The 17,947-nt window shown below is 38.3% G+C and overlaps 1 protein-coding gene across 2 annotated transcripts in view; it reads right to left on the reverse strand.

Moving 5' to 3' along the window:
• SAMD9L (sterile alpha motif domain containing 9 like) overlaps nt 1–5,205 on the reverse strand; it is a 23,286-nt gene extending 18,081 nt beyond the window's left edge. Inside the window, exons 1-2 of one of the 2 annotated variants that reach the window (XM_049642868.1) lie at nt 5,001–5,205; nt 1,312–1,509 (exon numbers count right to left, since the gene is read on the reverse strand). The gene's annotated coding sequence lies outside the window, so the exon portion shown is untranslated. The remainder of the gene's footprint in view (nt 1–1,311; nt 1,510–5,000) is intronic. The other variant, XM_049642869.1, reaches the window with a different exon arrangement.
• Between the last annotated feature and the right edge of the window lie 12,742 nt (nt 5,206–17,947).

The raw sequence follows: 17,947 nt of genomic DNA on the forward strand, positions 1-17,947 counted from the left end.
CTTTCTTTCTTTCTTTCTTTCTTTCTTTCTTTCTTTCTTTCTTTCTTCTAGAGAGAGGGAGAGAGAGAAAGGAAGGAGAGAATCCCAAGCAGGCTCTGCACCATCAGCAGAGAGCCTGATACGGGGCTTGATCTCACAAACTGTGAGACATGACCTGAACTGAATGAAATCAAGAGTTAGACACTTAACCAACTGAGCCAACCAGGCGCCCTCAGGACCCATTTCTTAAGGACTTTTATTTTCTCGCTTTGGGGTTGATCAGGAAGGATCAAACCAAACAGCTTTTAGGGCAAGCAGTGGTGCCCACCCCTGCCTCCAGGAAGCTGGGTCTCAGCAGCCCACAAGTATCTTGCCTCTTGTAAAGAATGCTCACAATTGGAGATCAGCAAGCCTACTGTTCTTCAGAAATGAAACTGCCAAACAAGTTGGTTATATTTTCTGGAAGTGCACATTAAAATGATGTATTTCCTCCCATAGTCTTTGTACAAGCTAGTTGTAAAGGAAAGCCTTAAATAAAATGATTAGAGGTGCCTGGCTGGTTCAGTCAGAAGAACATACAACTCTGGATCTTGGGGTTGTGAGTTCAAGCCCCATTTTGGGTGTAGAGATTACGTAAATAAATAAATGTTTTAAAAAATAAAAGAATTAGACTTCGGTGGGTCTAATCTTTAACTTTGATATCATCTTGAGTTATACAAGACAGGGTTTGACATAGCTGCACATGGCTATAATTTTCTACACAGGTTGCTATGCTTCGATTCCTGATCCTCTGATCAACATTTTACTTAGGTCTTTCTAGACTCATTTCTGGAGACTTCCACTTTCAGAAACACTCTGCATCATGGTAGTTGGAAGGTTTCTTTCTTGAAGAATTCTTCAGGGGCACCTGGGTGGCTCAGTCGGTTAAGTGTCTGACTTCGGCTCAGGTCATGATCTCACAGTTTCTGAGTTTGAGCCTCGCGCTCTGTGCTGACAGCTCAGAGCCCGGAGCCTGCTTCAGATTCTGTGTCTCCCTCTCTCTTTGTCCCTCCGCTGCTCATGCTCTGTCTCTCTCTGTCTCTCAAAAATAAATAAGCGTTAAATTTTTTTTTAAGAATTCTGCAGCCAGTGCAAGTTACATCTAGTGATACATACATGTTACAAACAGGAATATTTCTCATTCCTTTAAAATCATTTCATTAGAAATAGCTCATGTGCACTTGAAAATATGTTCATTTTCAAAGTTCTACTCTATGTTTTAGACTTAGTTTTTAAAGACAGCTTTTTAAAGAAATTTGATGAAACAGGTATCTTTAATGATTAGAAACTCACCGAGACTTTTCTGAAAACTTCCTTTTTATATCAGCAACTTGAAATAACTCTTTGTGAGGTTCTTTGATCTCAAGCTATTAGATTAGTTGTCTTTTCTTGAAAATTTGCGAGAGTCATGTCCTGGAAAGCATCTGTGAGGAAATACAGATGTAGGCAGAACAGATCTGGTCCTTTTCCAGTTTGCCTTTTGTTGAGAATCTGTTACATCAAAAAACAAAATGATATCACAGAAAATTAAAATGGAATTGATTGGATTGTTGCTTAGGAACTCTGTGAGACAGATTTTCCCCCTAACTTCCTATTGTGAAAAGTCAAACATGTACAAGATTTGAAAGAATAATGAAAAGAACATCCTCCATCAAGATGGCATCACCCCCTGTATTTAAATACTTTTTTTTTTTAATGTTTATTTTTGACAGAGAGAGAGAGACAGAGCATGAGCGGGGGAGGGGCAGAGAGAGAGGGAGACACAGAATCTGAAACAGGCTCCAGGCACTGAGCTGTCAGCACAGAGCCCGACACAGGGCTCAAACTCAGGGACCGTGAGATCATGACCTGAGCCGAAGTCGGCAGCTTAACTGACTGAGCCACCCAGGCGCCCCTTAAATACTTTTAATGAATTAAACAAACATCCAAAAATCTGTTGCAGGCATTCTCTTCCCCTTCTTCCACATTCCACATTCAATGTGGTGCAAATCCTGTAGGTTGTCTCTCTAAAACACATCTGGCATCTCCACCACTACCAACCCGTCCAAGCCCCCACCTCTCTCCTGGATGTCAGGAGCAGCTCCCTCACTTGTTTCACTCTTGCTCTTATTGATCCTGCTGGAGACTTCTCAAAATAGCAGCCAGAGTGACCCTGTTCAAATGTAAATCACATGCTAATATTCTGTTCAGTCCCTCCAGTGGCTTACCATTTGACTCAGAGTGAAAGCTGAGCCCTTTATTATAAACTATAAGGCCTCACATGACCTGGCACCCTGTTACCCTTCTGATATTAAATATTTTTTTCATTTCCCTTTCTAAAGCTGGTCCAGCCCCTTCTTGTTTCTTGCAGGAAGAACCTACTTCTGCTTCTGGCATTATCCTTGCTTCCTCTCTGTGGGATGCCCTCAGATACCTGCAGGGCTCACTCCTTCCCTTTGCTTACGTCTTTCATCACATGTCACCTTCTTACTGAGGCATGGTTGGCCAGCCTGCTGAAAACTTTATTCCATCTCCAGTATTTCCTGTTCTTCCTCTGTTATTTTTTTCCCTTAAATATATATACTTGGGATTTATCACAATAAAGTATTCCACATACTCCTACCTATTTATCTTGTTTCTTTTTCTGTCCCACCCATTATTTCTGTGTACTTCATGAGGATCAGGAGTTTTTACATGTATTTACTATTTTACAGTGCTTAGCACAGAGTAGCTTTTAACAAAAAATTTGTTGAATGAATAACATTTTCTCAGAGTAGTTTAAAGTAATAAATTTTTGACAACTCTTGAATTAGCTATGTCTGTGGGTTAAAGGACCAAACGACTGCTCATTTCACTCGGGCAGTTCTTTCACTCGGCTTGAATCTCACACAGAAATCTAGACATTCTTACTGGGCTGTTCGTTAGGGCGAGAACTAGTTCTAGCTTCAATCACCTGGTCACAAGGAAGGAAAAGGAAATTTTGTCAAAAGGAAAGGAGGGCTAATAAGTATGTTTTCTCCTTCAGTCCTTCTAGGTACCCTAGTTTCATAATATCCTGTATCATTTCTGCTGTGTCACTCACAGTTTCCAAATAAGGTCATTTCTCATACTGGACTAGGTCTCTCTTTCTCTCTCTTTCTTCCGGGTCCTCAGTGTCAGAGCCTCAGCACCTCTGCTGTTCTCATCTGCTGCCTCTGCTCTGGAAAGCTGATCTCCTCATGAGGGACTTACCCCCTTCCCACAGACACACCCTGCTCAGATCTGCTGCAAAACTTCTCTTAGCCAGAGTTCTCTTTCAGTAATTTAACCGTCCACCCTGTCTCTGGATATCCCAAAGACTGAGAGGACAGACTCAAGGTTTCTCTTTTGTTTTAGCCAGTGATTATAGCAATTCCACCAAGGCCCAACATTCTAAAGTTTATTATTTTTAAAATTTTTCGTAATCTCTACACGCAATGTGGGCTTGAACTCACGACCCCAAGATCAAGAGTCACATGTTCTTCTGTGAGCCAGCCAGGCACCCCTTTTAATTTTTTTAACTTTATTTAAAAAATATTTTTTAAGGCCCAACATTTTAGAAATGAGGCAGCACATCAGAAATTTCCCTCTGCAGTATATCCCTTCTTCTTACAGCTTTTATGCCTCTATACAGCCAGCAACTCACTGTGTGCTGTGTCCAGTGCTGCAAGGGTTAACTTTGTGCCACCTAAGAGGTGGCAGCTTTCTCTTGCTTCAGATTCTGCCAGTAGATACCAGGGAGATAGAAACACTGTTCTCAGATAAGGTCACAATTTATTCCCCAAATCTGGAGTCTTTCCTTTTGTTAAATGGAAAAATCAGCAATACCTTAACTTAATATGATACACTAAACTCTTTACTAATATCTTGGACCTATTATAATGTCAAAAGGTTCTCAACCTCCCTCTCCTCTCATGACAGCAGTTGTGAACATATAATGATTTGAACTTACTATATTCAATAATGCTTTTAAAATAGTTTGTACCTTATCAGTTATAAGAGCATCTGAATATATATTGTTGGAGCTAAGCAAAGATCAAAATGACTGGTGTGGACAAATTTTGAGATTGACTTGACATAACTCTGGCTTCCTGGGGGCCCTCATCTTCCTGTTTTGAAACAATTGTGAACACAAATCTTATCAGTAATACCATTAATTATTAGCAAAGGAGCTACAGGATGCCGTCCTCCAGCAACTGCTCCAGTTTTCTCTCTTTAGGTGTTGAACAAGAAATGCCAAATCATCAGAGCGCATGGTTAGGGTCAAGCACTGGTGCCCACCCACCCTCATCTCAGGGGCATCCTCAGAGCATCCCAGATATCTATGCCCCAAGCAGTCCTGTTCCGTAGGACTCAGAGCTGATCATCAGGGAGAGGCTGTGCAGGATTCTGATGCTAGTCTGGGAGGGCTACACATCTCCCCCTGCTGGTCTGAAGAAACGAAACCATACACAACACAAGTTAAGTTTCATTTCCTGGTTAAGTTTCCATTTTCAGTTTTTAACTAGATTGCTGTAAAAAAAAAAAAATGAATGTGAAGGGACTTCTTACAAAGAAAAATAGTCTTTGGAGAGTGTTATCTTTGATTAAATGTAAAGCTTCTAATAACATCTTAAGTTACGGAAGACAGAATTTTACAGTTTCACATGACCACAGGTTCCTTTACAATCTTTAACGTTTACATTCCTGAACTTTGCATTGTTTTTCTGTTGTCTTTCCTACTGCCCTGTGGGACCATAAGGTTCTCACCACTACAAGTACACTTAACGGTACATTTCTTTCTAGAAGAGCATTCACAAAGTTAGCCTCAGTTAAATATGTTGCTACATATTTAATCTATTGATATTTCTAATTACTTTCAACATTTTTACAAGCAATCATTTATGTACAAACACAAGTATTTATATAAAAAGTACAGCTGGGATTTTAAAAAATAGCCACACCATCGGCAGAAAATTTAAAGGTTTACTGATTCTGTAACTTACCAGGATTTTCCTGAAAACTTCTTTTTATATTGAAAAGTTGAAGCTGTTGATTTCAACCTTTGTTTTCTTAATCCTTTCCTAGTGGGCAGGAGAAATAAGATTGTAAGATCCTTTTAGAAATCCAGACAATGAACTTGTGGAGTTCTCTGGTCTCCCAATACGCCGACTCCTCTGACCGTGTGTGAGATCAGCAGTGAAGAAGCCGAATGAGGAAGTTAGAAATGCAGTCAGTTTCAGTTTTGCTCAGGAATGGTTTATTTGGACTTGGAAGGATGTAAAATATCAAAAATTTAACACCTCATAAAATTATCAAAAAAATTTGAACCATTGCTTATAAACTATTCATCAGACAGTATTTTAAGTCATAAGAGTTCAGAAATTGTGGTGGTGGGGACCCTATGGAAAAAATATATAAATACAGAAGAAAACATTAAAATCTCAATGTGATTTAAGTGCCTGTTATGGGATGAAGTGTGCTCCTCCAAAATTAATATGTTGAAGTCCTAACCCTCAGTACCTCAGAATGTGACTGTATTTGGAGATAAGGTCTTTAAAAAAGTTTATTTATTTATTTTGAGAAATAGAGCAAGACAGTGTAAGCAGGGAAAGGGCAGAGAGAGAGGGAGAGAGAGAATCCCAAGCAGGCTCTATGCCCAGCACAGATCCTGACACAGGGCCTGGTCCCATGACCCTGGGATCATGACCTGAGCCAAAACCAAGAGTCAGATACCTAACTGACTGAGCCACCAGGTGCCCTGAGATAGAGTCTTTAAAGAGATATTTAAGTTAAAAAGAGGTCACTAGGGTGGGCTCTTATCTAGCATGACTGGTGTCCTTGTAAGAAGAGATTAGGATATAGACACACACACACACACACACACACACACACACACAAAAGACTACATGAAGATGCAGGGAGAAGACAGGCATCTATAAGCCATAGTGTTTCCCAAAGTTGTCACACCAATTTACACTCCTATTAGTAGTGTTAGTAAGAGTTCTCCTTATTTTACATCCTTGCTAACTCTTGGTATTATGAGACTTTTTTTTAATGTTTATTTATTTTTGAGAGAGAGAGAGAGAGAGAGAGAGAGAGAGAGAGAGAGACAGAGTGCGAATGGGGGAAGGGCAGAGACAGAGGGAGACACAGAATCCAAAGCAGGCTCCAGACTCGGAGCTGTCAGCACAGAGCTTGACACCATGCTTGAACTCACGAACTGTGAGATCATGACCTGAGCCAAAGTCAGACACTTAACCAACTGAGCCACCCAGGTGCCCCTAGAGACTTTCTAATTTTTGTCATTCAAGACCATGTGAAATCCTATCTTGCTGTGGTTGTAATTTTCATTCCCTTATTATTAGTGAGGTTGAAAATTTTTACGATGGTGCAAAAGTGATATGCATTCAGTAGAAGCCATACTTCAAATTTTGAAATATTTTTCATCGGTTTAGGGCTATTTATGCTTCCTCTTCTGTGAAATGCCTGTTCACGTTTTTTGTACATTTTTCTATCAAATTAGTCGTGTTTTTCTTATTTGTTTTAGGATGCTTTACTATATCAATTCATACTAGAAAGTTTCCAGTTAAAGAAAATACTAGAAAATACTAGAAAATTTCCTGCTAAGACTCTTTTGTGAAAAATTTCAAAACACTTGGTACCAAGATGTTTATACAAAGATATTTGCTGAAGCATGTTGATAATATCAAAGAAAAATTGGCAGTACCCTAACTGACTATAAATAGGAATTGGTAATATAGTCATATAAATGAAATACAGCCATTAAAATTTTTTTAAAACAGAATGATTTCAAGAATCCAAGGGAAATAATTCAGGAGTAGGATAGGGTATATTGTACACTCCTGTTTGTGTAAAAAAAAATTTTAAGTATGTAACAGTATATAAACATAGACTCTGCATACACACATGTACACATAAGCTGGTATAGGCATAAAAACTTTTGAAAGTTAGCAGGAAATTATATCATTACATCTGACAAAAGAGACTGGGGCTTAGGGATAAGAAGAAATTTACTTTTAACTATATTTCTTTCTGTTCTATTTTTTCCATGTCATCTATTACTTTTATTTATATTTTATTTATTTATGAAAAATTTGGACTTGTTAGAATGTATGATATAGATATACACGTGTAGGAAGAGTGAGAAGTCTTGGATCATTCCGAAATTTTTAAATTTGAGAAACAGGTCGAATGGTGGCTCAACAAATCAAGGATGGGAATACAGGAAAAACATGTTGAGGGGTCAGGATTATGAGTTAAGATTATTTTAAACTTGTGTCAATTGTCCTGTCTGTTGCTTCTTTTATATGTAATATTCTGCAGTGAAAAATTTATCATTGAGCTCATCTTTTCATAGCAGCAAAAACAGAATGGCAACTAGGGCCTGTTGTTTGTTTAAGAGATCACAGTGTGTTCTGGGAAGAAGATGAATGGGCAACCCAAAACTATGATAACTATGACAAGTATAACCAGGCTTACATAATCCAAAAGATTAACAGCTGGTGAGCAGATGTCAGTTACCATTTAGATAATTATGTTCCTATAGCCAGTTTTGAGGTCTAAGCCAACTTGCTCTTCATAAAGTCCCTGCAGTGCTATAACAAATAAATATGATAAATATTTCCTCAGTTCTTCCCCACAGGGACATGCACTCATTTACTTGAATGTACAGTGAAGAAAGAGGATTACCTAGACCTCTTGAGGATTGTTGGATATAAGTTCTGAGATGACACTAATGCCAAGGATCCAAAATGCCACTGTGGTCCTCTGGTTAGAGTGGGGGCTCATGGAGGAAACAAATAATAGAGTCATGGCACAAGTCCATCTCACAGGTAGATCCAATGCATTTGCAAACTCACACTGGTTACTTCTCCAGTCCAAGAGTACACAACTGTGACAAAGATTCTTATCAGCTCACAAAACTCTTACATTAGTTTCATGACCTATCAAACAAGTGTCATTACAGTAGAGTGGACCAAATAGAAGCTCCTAAAGTTGCCCATACATCCTCCTGCCAAGACAGTGAATAAGGAAGCAATATGTTATCCTGAGGAGAGTTGCAAAGATTAGCACTCCTATCAAAAACATAGCAAAAGAGTGAGTAGTGGGCCTCATTTCTCCATTCAAATCTTTTATATGACCCTTGCAAAAGTAGATAAATCAAGCATATGGTGGTGGACTATCATAAGCTCAACTAAATGGTAGTCCCAACCATAGCTGCTCTGCCAGATTTGGTATCTCTACTGCAACTGATCAACACAAACTCTGGGACTTGATATGCAGCTCTTGATCTGGTTAATGTATTACTTTCAATCTCTGTCAGTAATTGCAGTCAAAAACCACTTGCATTTAAACTGGAAGGAGAACAATACATATCCATGCAGTTGCTCTGGATTACAGTAAGTGTCTTAATGTAGTTTTAATATGGTCTGCAAGAACCTGGATCATGTGGCTATTTCATAAAACATATTTGTCCACTATGTTGGTAATATCACGCAAATTAGTCTTTCTGTATGGGAAATAGCAAATACTCTGGATTCCTTAGTAAGACAAATACATGCCAGAAGGTGAAAGATGCACCACACAAATTCAGGGCCTTGTTATATCAACAAAGTTCTTAGGGATTATATGGTCTACAGAGGGTAGAGGAAGAAGAAGTTCTGTAGAAGATCCAGAGTGTGGTGTAAGCTGCTCTGCTATTCAGGCATGTGGCCCAACAGATTCCATGATGCTAGAGCTATCCATTGTGGATAAAAATCCTTCGTAGAGTCCCTAGAAAGGCCTAATATGAGAGACACATGCAGATTCTCCAGGGTTGTGGACTAGTAGCAGGACTTTTGTAGCAGAGAACTACTTGATGTTTGAAAAATATCTGTGGAAGAGACTGAGTGCCTGACCACTGGACATTGAATGATTATGTGACCAGAGTTTCACAACACAAGATAAATACTATCAGATCGAATGAGTCATGCAGTCAAGCTCATAAAATAGCATTCTGTCAAATGATAGAATAGTACATTTAGATCATATCTGAGGAGGTTCAGAGGTCACGAGTAATTACAGAAACAGGTGTATTAATATCTGAAACAGGCCCAGAATTCAACTCATCTATCTCAATTGCACTGTTGACTCTTCCTCAAATTATCTATATGACATCATGGGTGATTCTTCATGACAACTGAGAGAAAAGGTAGAAAATGAGGCTCAGTTCACAAATGAGTCAGCTCAGCATATTGGTGCTAATCAAAAATGGACTGTTACTAACCTACAGCTATACTCAACAGTAACCTTGACAAAAAATAATAAAGAAATCCTTTCAGTGGAAGGGATATAAGCAGTGCAGTTGGTCATTCATTTGTATAGAGGGGGAAATGATCTGAAGTATGGATAAACATGGACCTCACCCCCTACCCCGAGCAGTCACATGGCTTAGGTGGCTGTTCAGGGGCTTCAAAGAGCAAAATGGAATCTTGGAAACAAGGGAGTTTGAGGAAGAGGCATATGAATGGATCTTTGGGAGTGATCACAAACTCTGTGGATCCTTTTGCCTAATGTTAGCCCACCAGAGAGCATCCACTGAAGAGAAGGCACTAAAAAACCAATCTGTCTTACCAGACAGAGCAACTCATGTCAGCGCTTCTGTTCCCAGTCACTTCACTGCTTATATAATAGGCCCTTGAATGCAGTGGCCATCATGGCAGGTTTGAAGGCTATTCATGTTCCCAATAGCATGAACTCTTCTTAGGACGCTGGTTCTAGCTACTACCCCTGCTTGTTGACCTACCTGCCCACAGCATAGATCAGTTCTAAGCCCTCAATATGATACTGTCCTTTGAAGATACCAGCCAGGCACTTAGTGTTAGGTTGGTTATATCAGACCCTTTCTACCCTGGACTAATTTATCCTTACTGAAATTGACACCTCTTTGCATATGTGTTTGTCTTCCTGACTAGGGTGCCTCTGGAGTGCATATCACCAGAGTGATTATAGGATGTATGATTCACAAGAGATTCCACACAAAAATACATCAGACTCAAGAGATCTATTTGAAGACAAAAGAAGATTTATTGTTCTGGAAAGACCTGGAAAGTTCTGACTCAGCAATATGCTAGTCTTGTGATCTTGGCCAAGTTATTTAATCTCTATTTGTCTCAGTTTTTCCATCTATTAAGATGAGGATGATAGGGCTCCTTTTAAGATCATCTGAGATGAAGCAATGTGTAAAAAAGCCCTGAAGATACCATTAAGTATAATGATAGGAATGCATTCTGAATGTGGAGCTGTGGTCTATAGGAGTAGGTTGTGAGGGAAGTGGTATTACGTATTACAGGATTTGCCATCTGGTGAGGGAAAGAAATGTGCTTGCAGCAGTTCCTATGGCCCTGAGACTCTGGGATTTCTTCTACCATTTAGAGGCAAATCCCAGGTGGAGGCAGCTTTTTCTTTGTTTTCTCAGGCAACTTTCATGTATAGTAATCATTCCAAGTTAGTGTACTCCTTTTGTTTTCTCCAACTACCTGGACTCTGTCCAGTTTCCTGCAAAAGAACTATCTTTCTGTTATAAGTATAAACTTTCCCAGGGATTCAAGAATTTTGGAGTTTGAAGTTGATTATCTAAGTCATGAGCCCATGAGAATCAGTGTTCATAGCTGAAGTTCTGCCTCCTTCAGGTTGTACAGCAAGTGGTACTTCTGGGGGATCTGACCCAGGTCTTCCAAAGGACAGAGTCTCTGTGTACCAGAGGTTCCTAATGACCACCACCCTCAGTTTTGCAGCTCTTTCAATAGTAATACATGTGTCTTTCTTCCTGAAATATCCTTGAACATACTGAGCAGAAAAGTGTTTGGTTAGATATGTATTAAACTTTTCATGTAAGCTTCTGTGTAGAGTTTATTTAAATGGCAGACCAAAGCTATGCAAAAACAAATAACTAAAAAAATAAAATGATCTGTTGTATTTTATTCCTTGCATCATCCCAGGCAAATTATTATCTGTGGAGAAAAGAGGATCCATCATCGCTGTTTTCTGTGGGCATATGTTTATGGCATAGTGGTTAGTAGAACCCAGCAATTAGTAGGTACTACTACTCACTTTAGCTTCAATATTCAAAAAAGTTCAATTTTTCTGTGTCATACCTTGAAGGACAGTGCAGACCATTGAGAATTTGAACAAGAGGGATCAGGTAATTAAAAAATTACCGTGCCTTAGGATCCAGGATCCTAGGGTGCCTAGGAGTTAGCTGGGAGAAAGTAGTGAAGAGGATAGAGGAAAGAGCCTGAGTTACTCTCAGTAGTGTGAGTAAAGGGCAGTGGAAAGTTCTCTCCTACTCACTAGGACAATAGGGTTGGGGCACAGGGCATGAGATTGATAGCCAGGCAGGAATAGCAGGGGATGCAGGCTCCAGTCCCCCAAAGATCATAATTTCAAGAGTTGTGAAGTAAGCTGGAAAAGGGTCCCACTGTGTCAGCACCAACAGGTCACTTGGTAAATTAAGGAATGGCACTGGGGATGAGCTCAAAACTGCCTGCTGAGGGAGAGGGAGGAATTTCTGTAATGCTTCTGAATAACTCTCACCACGGAGCCATGAAGGAATCCCATGGGCCATTCTCTACCCAACACTGAGAACGATTCATGCAGCAAGAACAGGCCACAAGGTTAATCTTTGGACGGCCACTGCACATTAGGCAGGGATGTGGTCACTGTTTCTGTGAAGCTAGGTCTATTCAGGGAGTTGGGAGAAAACAGACATTGTCTCACAACCAGGAACCAAGCAGAAACTGAACCAACACAACAACTGTCAGAGGACTCCAGCAGTGACAACTTCAATATTACTACAATGAGAGTCTTAAATGCCACGTGGAGGCAATTGCAAGTCTGCCAAACTGAGACTGATAAACTGGTGAAGAGAGAAAAGAGATTGGGAATGAGAGAGTGAGAGAGAAAAGGAATGAGTCCACTTGAAATGAGTTCACAAACCCAAATTCCAAAACACACAAACCAACTAATGTCAAAAAGATAGACAACAAAAATAACTATGAATTCATTCTAAAAAAGTAACTCAATTTTTGATAAGCATGTTTAGGATTATAAATTTTTGATAAGCATGTTTAGGATTGTTACAGAGATAATTGAAGAGATACTAGCCATAAATATAATAAGAAATTATGCCAAAGGTAGAAATTAAATTAAAAAAAGAGAGAGAGGAAATAGTTAATTAAAAATCTTGGAAGGGGCACCTGGGTAGCTCAGTTGGTTAAGCATCTGACTTTGGCTCACATCATAATCTTACGGTTCATGAGTTCAAGCCCTGCATCGGGCTCCATGCTGACAGCTCAGAGCCTGGAGCCTGCTTCAGATTCTGTGTCTCCCTCTCTCTCTGCCCTTCCCCTGCTCGCACTCTGTCTCTCTCTCTCTCTCTCTCTCTCAAAAATAAATAAACGTTTAAAAAATAAAAAAAAAGAAAATCTTGGAAATTCTACACATACATATACACATATATAAAAATATCTATTATATAAATACATAAATATTATACATATATCAATTTTGTTGTATTTGTATGTTATATTTATATATGATATATGCATATGTTACGTATGCATGTTATGTATATATATATATATGTATGTTTATATGTTATGTAAATATGTAGATATATTTAATACATATATGTTTATCTTCAAAAAACACGATCAATTCTGATTTTAGTAAAAAAGAAAATTTGTGCATTGAAAGATACTTTTGAGAAATTTCTCCAAATGAAGCACAGAGAAAACAGTAAATAAAAATATATGAAAGAACCATTAATATACATTGTGAATAGCTTGAGAGACTTCAACATATGTCTAATTACTCTAGAAAAAGTGAAGAAAATAATGGCATTGCAATTATTACCGAGATAATGGTAGATACTTTTCAAGATTGAGGAAAAACATGAAATCTTTGTTTGAAAATAAAGATAACAAAAGCAGATGAAATAAAAATAAACCCATAGCTAGACATAGCATAGTGAAACTTAAATATAAATCTAAAAGATTTAAACTCCCAAAGGAAAAGTTCCAAATAATCTACAAAAGACTGGGAGCAAACTCTCATCATAAACATCTGATGAGGGCACCTGGGTGGCTCAGTCAGTTGAGTGACCAACTCTTGATATCTGCTCAGGTCATGATTTCAGGTTCATGGGACTGAAGTCCATGTTGGGCACCATGCTGAGCACAGAGCCTGGTTAGGATACTCTCTCTCTTTCTGCCCCTCTCCCCCGCCTTTCCCTGCTCATGCGCTCTCTCTTTCTCTAAAAAAAAGAAAGAAAGATAGCAAGAAAGAAGATGAAGAAAGGGACATATCTGATGAGAAAAGACAGTGGAGTAATATATTGAATATTTTGAGAGAAAGTATGCATCAGTCTGGAAACTTACATTTAGGTAAACCATAATTCAAAGGTGAAAACTAAATTAAGACATTTTCAGACATAAAATATCTAGAGGATTTGTCACTAATTGATTCTTATTGAAAAAAATATTGCATGGTGAATGGTAATTGGAAGAGAAGTGAACCTAGAGGGAACACACATGACTTAAAAAATTGGAAACATGGGGTGCCTGGGGGGCTCAGTTGGCTAAGCATCCGACTCTTGATTTTGGCTCAGGTCATGATCTCATGGTCATGGGTTTCAGCCTTGCATTGGACTCTATGCTGACAGCACAGAGCCCACTTCGGATCCTCTGTCTCTGTCTCTGTCTCTCTCTGTCAATCCCTGCTTGGGATTATCTCTCTCCCCCTCTCTCTGCCCCTCCCCTGCCTGCACTCTTTCTCTCTTTCTCAAAATAAATTAAAAAAAACCTTAAAAACATTTTAGAGACACATAGGACATTGAGAAAAATATGGAGGCACACAAATTCATAAAATATGCTGAAAGTTTTATTCTCTAACCAGAACTCTAGCCAGCAGTAATAAGGTGTGTGTGTGTGTGTGTGTGTGTGTGTGTGTGTGTGTGTGTGTTCTGATGAAGTAATATTAAAGTATGTATTTTTCAGGGATAGCGATAGAGATATGGATTAATTTCATATATTTTTTTAAAAAGTGATTTTAAGAATATAGGGTACCACTAAGGGAAGAGAAATACATTTCACAGCTTCCATGAAAGTAGGGGATGTAAGAAATGTAGAACATTTTATCAATTTAATGGGAGACAGGAAAACAGAAAAAAAAGAAACAAAGAGAAAGGATGATAAACAGAAAACATGAAACATGAAGGGAAAATGCAAATATATACTGATCACAGTGAATGTAAATGCATAAACTCACTTACTGATATTCAGTCTGTTATGCTGACTATATATAGCTTACAAAAAAGCCAGCTAAAATAAAAATAAAATATTTAATGGGCTGCTGGGTGGTTCAGTTGGTTAAGCATCCAACTTCATCATCCATCATGATCTTGTGGTTTGGGAGTTTGAGCCCCACATTGGGCTCTCTGCTGTCAGTACAGAGCCCACTTCGGATCCTCTGTCTCTGTCTCTGTCTCTCTCTCTCTTTCAAAAATAAATAAACATTTCAAAAATTAAAAAAAGTATTTAAAAATACACCAGGCAAATAACCAAAGGATATATCAATGTTAATATGAAATAAAATAAAATAGAATGTAAGACAACAGACTTTTATAGGAATGAACATTCTACCAAGAAAATATAATGATGAATTTGTGGGCCTCTAAAAACATAACCTTGAAAGGAAACATTTGCTTTGAATGACACACTGGACCAGATGGACTTAACAGATATATTCAGAACATTGCATCCTAAAGCAGCAGAATACACATTCTTCTCGAGTGGTCATGGGACATTCTCCAGAATAGATCACATACTGGGATACAAATCAGCCCTCAACAAGTACAAAAAGATTGAGATCATACTGTTTATATATTTTCAGACCACAATGCTATGAAATTCGAAACCAACCACAAGAAAAAATTTGGAAAGACAACAAATACTTGGAGACTAAAGAACATCCTACTAAAGAATGAGTGGGCTAACCAAGAAGTTAAAAAGGAAATTAAAAAGTACATGGAAGCCAATGAACATGATAACACCACAACCCCAAATCTCTGGAATGTAGCAAAGGTGGTCATAAGAGGGAAGCATACAGCAATCCAGGCCTTCCTAAAGAAGGAAGAAAGGTTTCAGATACACAACCTAACCTTACACCTTAAACAGCTGGAAAAAGAACAGCAAATAAAACCCAAAACCAGCAGAAGATGGGAAATAATAAAGATTAGTGCATAAGTCACTGCTATTGAAGCCAAAAAAAAAAAAAAAAAAAAAGAAAAGAAAAGAAAAGAAAAAAAAAAAAACAGTAGAAGAGATCAATGAAACCAGGAGCTGGTTCTTTGAAAGAATTAACAAAATTGATAAACCCCTAGACAGTTTGATCAAAAAGAAAAAGGAAAGGACCCAAATAAATAAAATCAAGAATGAAAGAGGAGAGATCACAACCAACACTGCAGAAATACAAACAATAATAATACACTATTATGAGCAATTATATGCCAATAAAATGGGGAATCTGAAAGAAATGGACAAATTCCTAGAAACATGAACTACCAAAACTGAAACAGGAAGAAATAGAAAATTTGAACAGACCCATAACCAGGAAAGTAATTGAATAATCAAAAATCTCCCAAAAAACTAGAGTCCAGGGCCAGATGGCTTTCCAGGGGAATTCTACCAAACACTTAAAGAAGAGTTAACACCTATTCTCTTTAAGCAGTTCCAAAAAATAGAAATGGAAGGAAAACTTCCAAACTCATTCTATGAAGTCAGCATTACCTTGATCCCAAAACCAGACAAAAAAAACACTAAAGAGGGTAACTACAGACCAATTTACCTGATGAACATGGATGCAAAAATCCTCAACAAGATACTAGCCAACCAGATCCAACAATACACTAAAACAATTATTCACCACGACCAAGCGGGATTTATACCTGGGATGCAGGGCTGGTTCAATATCCGCAAAACAATCAATGTGATACATCACATCAATAAAAGAAAGGACAAGAGCCACATGATCCTCTTAATAGATGCAGAGAAAGCATTTGACAAAATATAGCATCTTTTTTGATAAAAACCCTCAAGAAACTAGGGATAGAAGGATGATAACCTCAAGATCATAAATACCAATATGAAAGACCCATCACTAACATATCCTCAATGGGGAAAAACTGAGAGCTTTCCCCCTAAGGTCAGGAACATGATAGGGATATACACTCTCACCACTGTTATGCAACATAGTGTTGGAAGTCCTAGGCTCAGCAATCAGACAACACAAAGGAAGAAATGGTATCCACATTGACAAGGAGGAAGTCAAACTTTCACTCTTCGCAGATGACATGATACTCTATATGGAAAACCCAAAAGATTCCACAAAAAAACTGCTAGAATTGACCCATGAATTCAGCAAAGTTGCAGGATAGAAAATCAATGCACAAAAATCAGTTACATCCCTATACATCAATAATGAAACAACAGAAAGAGAATTAAGGAATTGATTCCATTTACAATTGCACCAAAAACCATAAAATACCTAGGAATAAACCTAACCAAAGAGGTGAAAAATCTCTACACTGAACACTATAGAAAGCTTATGAAAGAAATTGAAGAAGACACACAAAAAATGGAAAAGTATTCAATGCTCATGGATTGGAAGAACAAATATTGAAATGTCAATACTACCCAAAGTAATCTGCATATTCAATGCATTCCCTATCAAAATAACATCAGCATTCTTCACAGGGTTAGAACAAACAATCCTAAAATTGTATGGAATCCGAAAAGACCCTGAATAGCCAAAGCAATCTTGAAAAAGAAAATGAAATCTGGAGGCATCACAATCCCAGACGTCAAGCTGTATTACAAAGCTATAATCATCAAGACAGTATGATACTGGCACAAAAACAGACACTCAGATCAATGGAACACAATACAGAACCCAGAAATGGACCCACAAATGTATGGCCAAGTAATCTTTGACAAAGCAGGAGAGAATATCCAATGGAATAAAGACAGTCTCTTCAGCAAATGGTGTTGGGAAAACTGGACAGCAATATGCAGAAGCTGGACCACTTTCTCACACCATACACAAAAATAAACTCAAAATGGATAAAAGACCTAAATGTAGGAAGCCATCAAAATCCTTGAGGAGAAAGCAGGCAAAAACCTCTTTGACATTGCCTGCAGCAACTTCTTATTCAGCACGTCTCTGGAGGCAAGGGAAACCAAAGCAAAAATGAACTATTGGAATCTCATCAAAATAAAAAGATTCTGCATGGCGAAGGCCACATCAGCAAAGCTAAAAGGCAACCAATGGAATGGGAGAAGATGTTTGCAAATGTAATATCATATAAAGGGTAAGTATCCAAAATCTATAAAGAACTTACCAAACTCAACATCCAAAAAATAAATAATCCAGTGAAGAAGTGGGCAGAAGACATGAATAGACACTTCTCCAAGGAAGACATCCAGGTGGCTAACAAACACATGAAAAAATGCTCACCATCACTCATCATCAGGGAAATACAAATTAAATCACAGTGAGATATCACCTCACACCAGTCAGAATAGCTAAAATTAACAACTCCGGCAACAATAGATGTCAGCGAGGATGCCGAGAAAGAGGATCTCTTTTGCATTGCTGGTGGGAATGCAAGCTGGTGCAGCCACTCAGTATAGAGGTTCCTCAAAAAATAAAAAATAGAACAACCCTACGACCCAGCTATTACACTACTAGGTATTTATCCAAGGGGTATAGGTATGCTGTTTCAAAGGGGCACATGCCCCCCAATGTTTACAGCAGCATTGTTGACAATAGCCAAAATATGTAAAGAACCCAAATTTCCATAGACAGATGAATGGATAAAGAAGATGTGGAG

The sequence above is a fragment of the Panthera uncia genome, chromosome A2 (genome assembly GCF_023721935.1).
Source record: "Panthera uncia isolate 11264 chromosome A2, Puncia_PCG_1.0, whole genome shotgun sequence".
In the NCBI taxonomy this organism is placed as follows: Eukaryota; Metazoa; Chordata; class Mammalia; order Carnivora; family Felidae; genus Panthera; species Panthera uncia.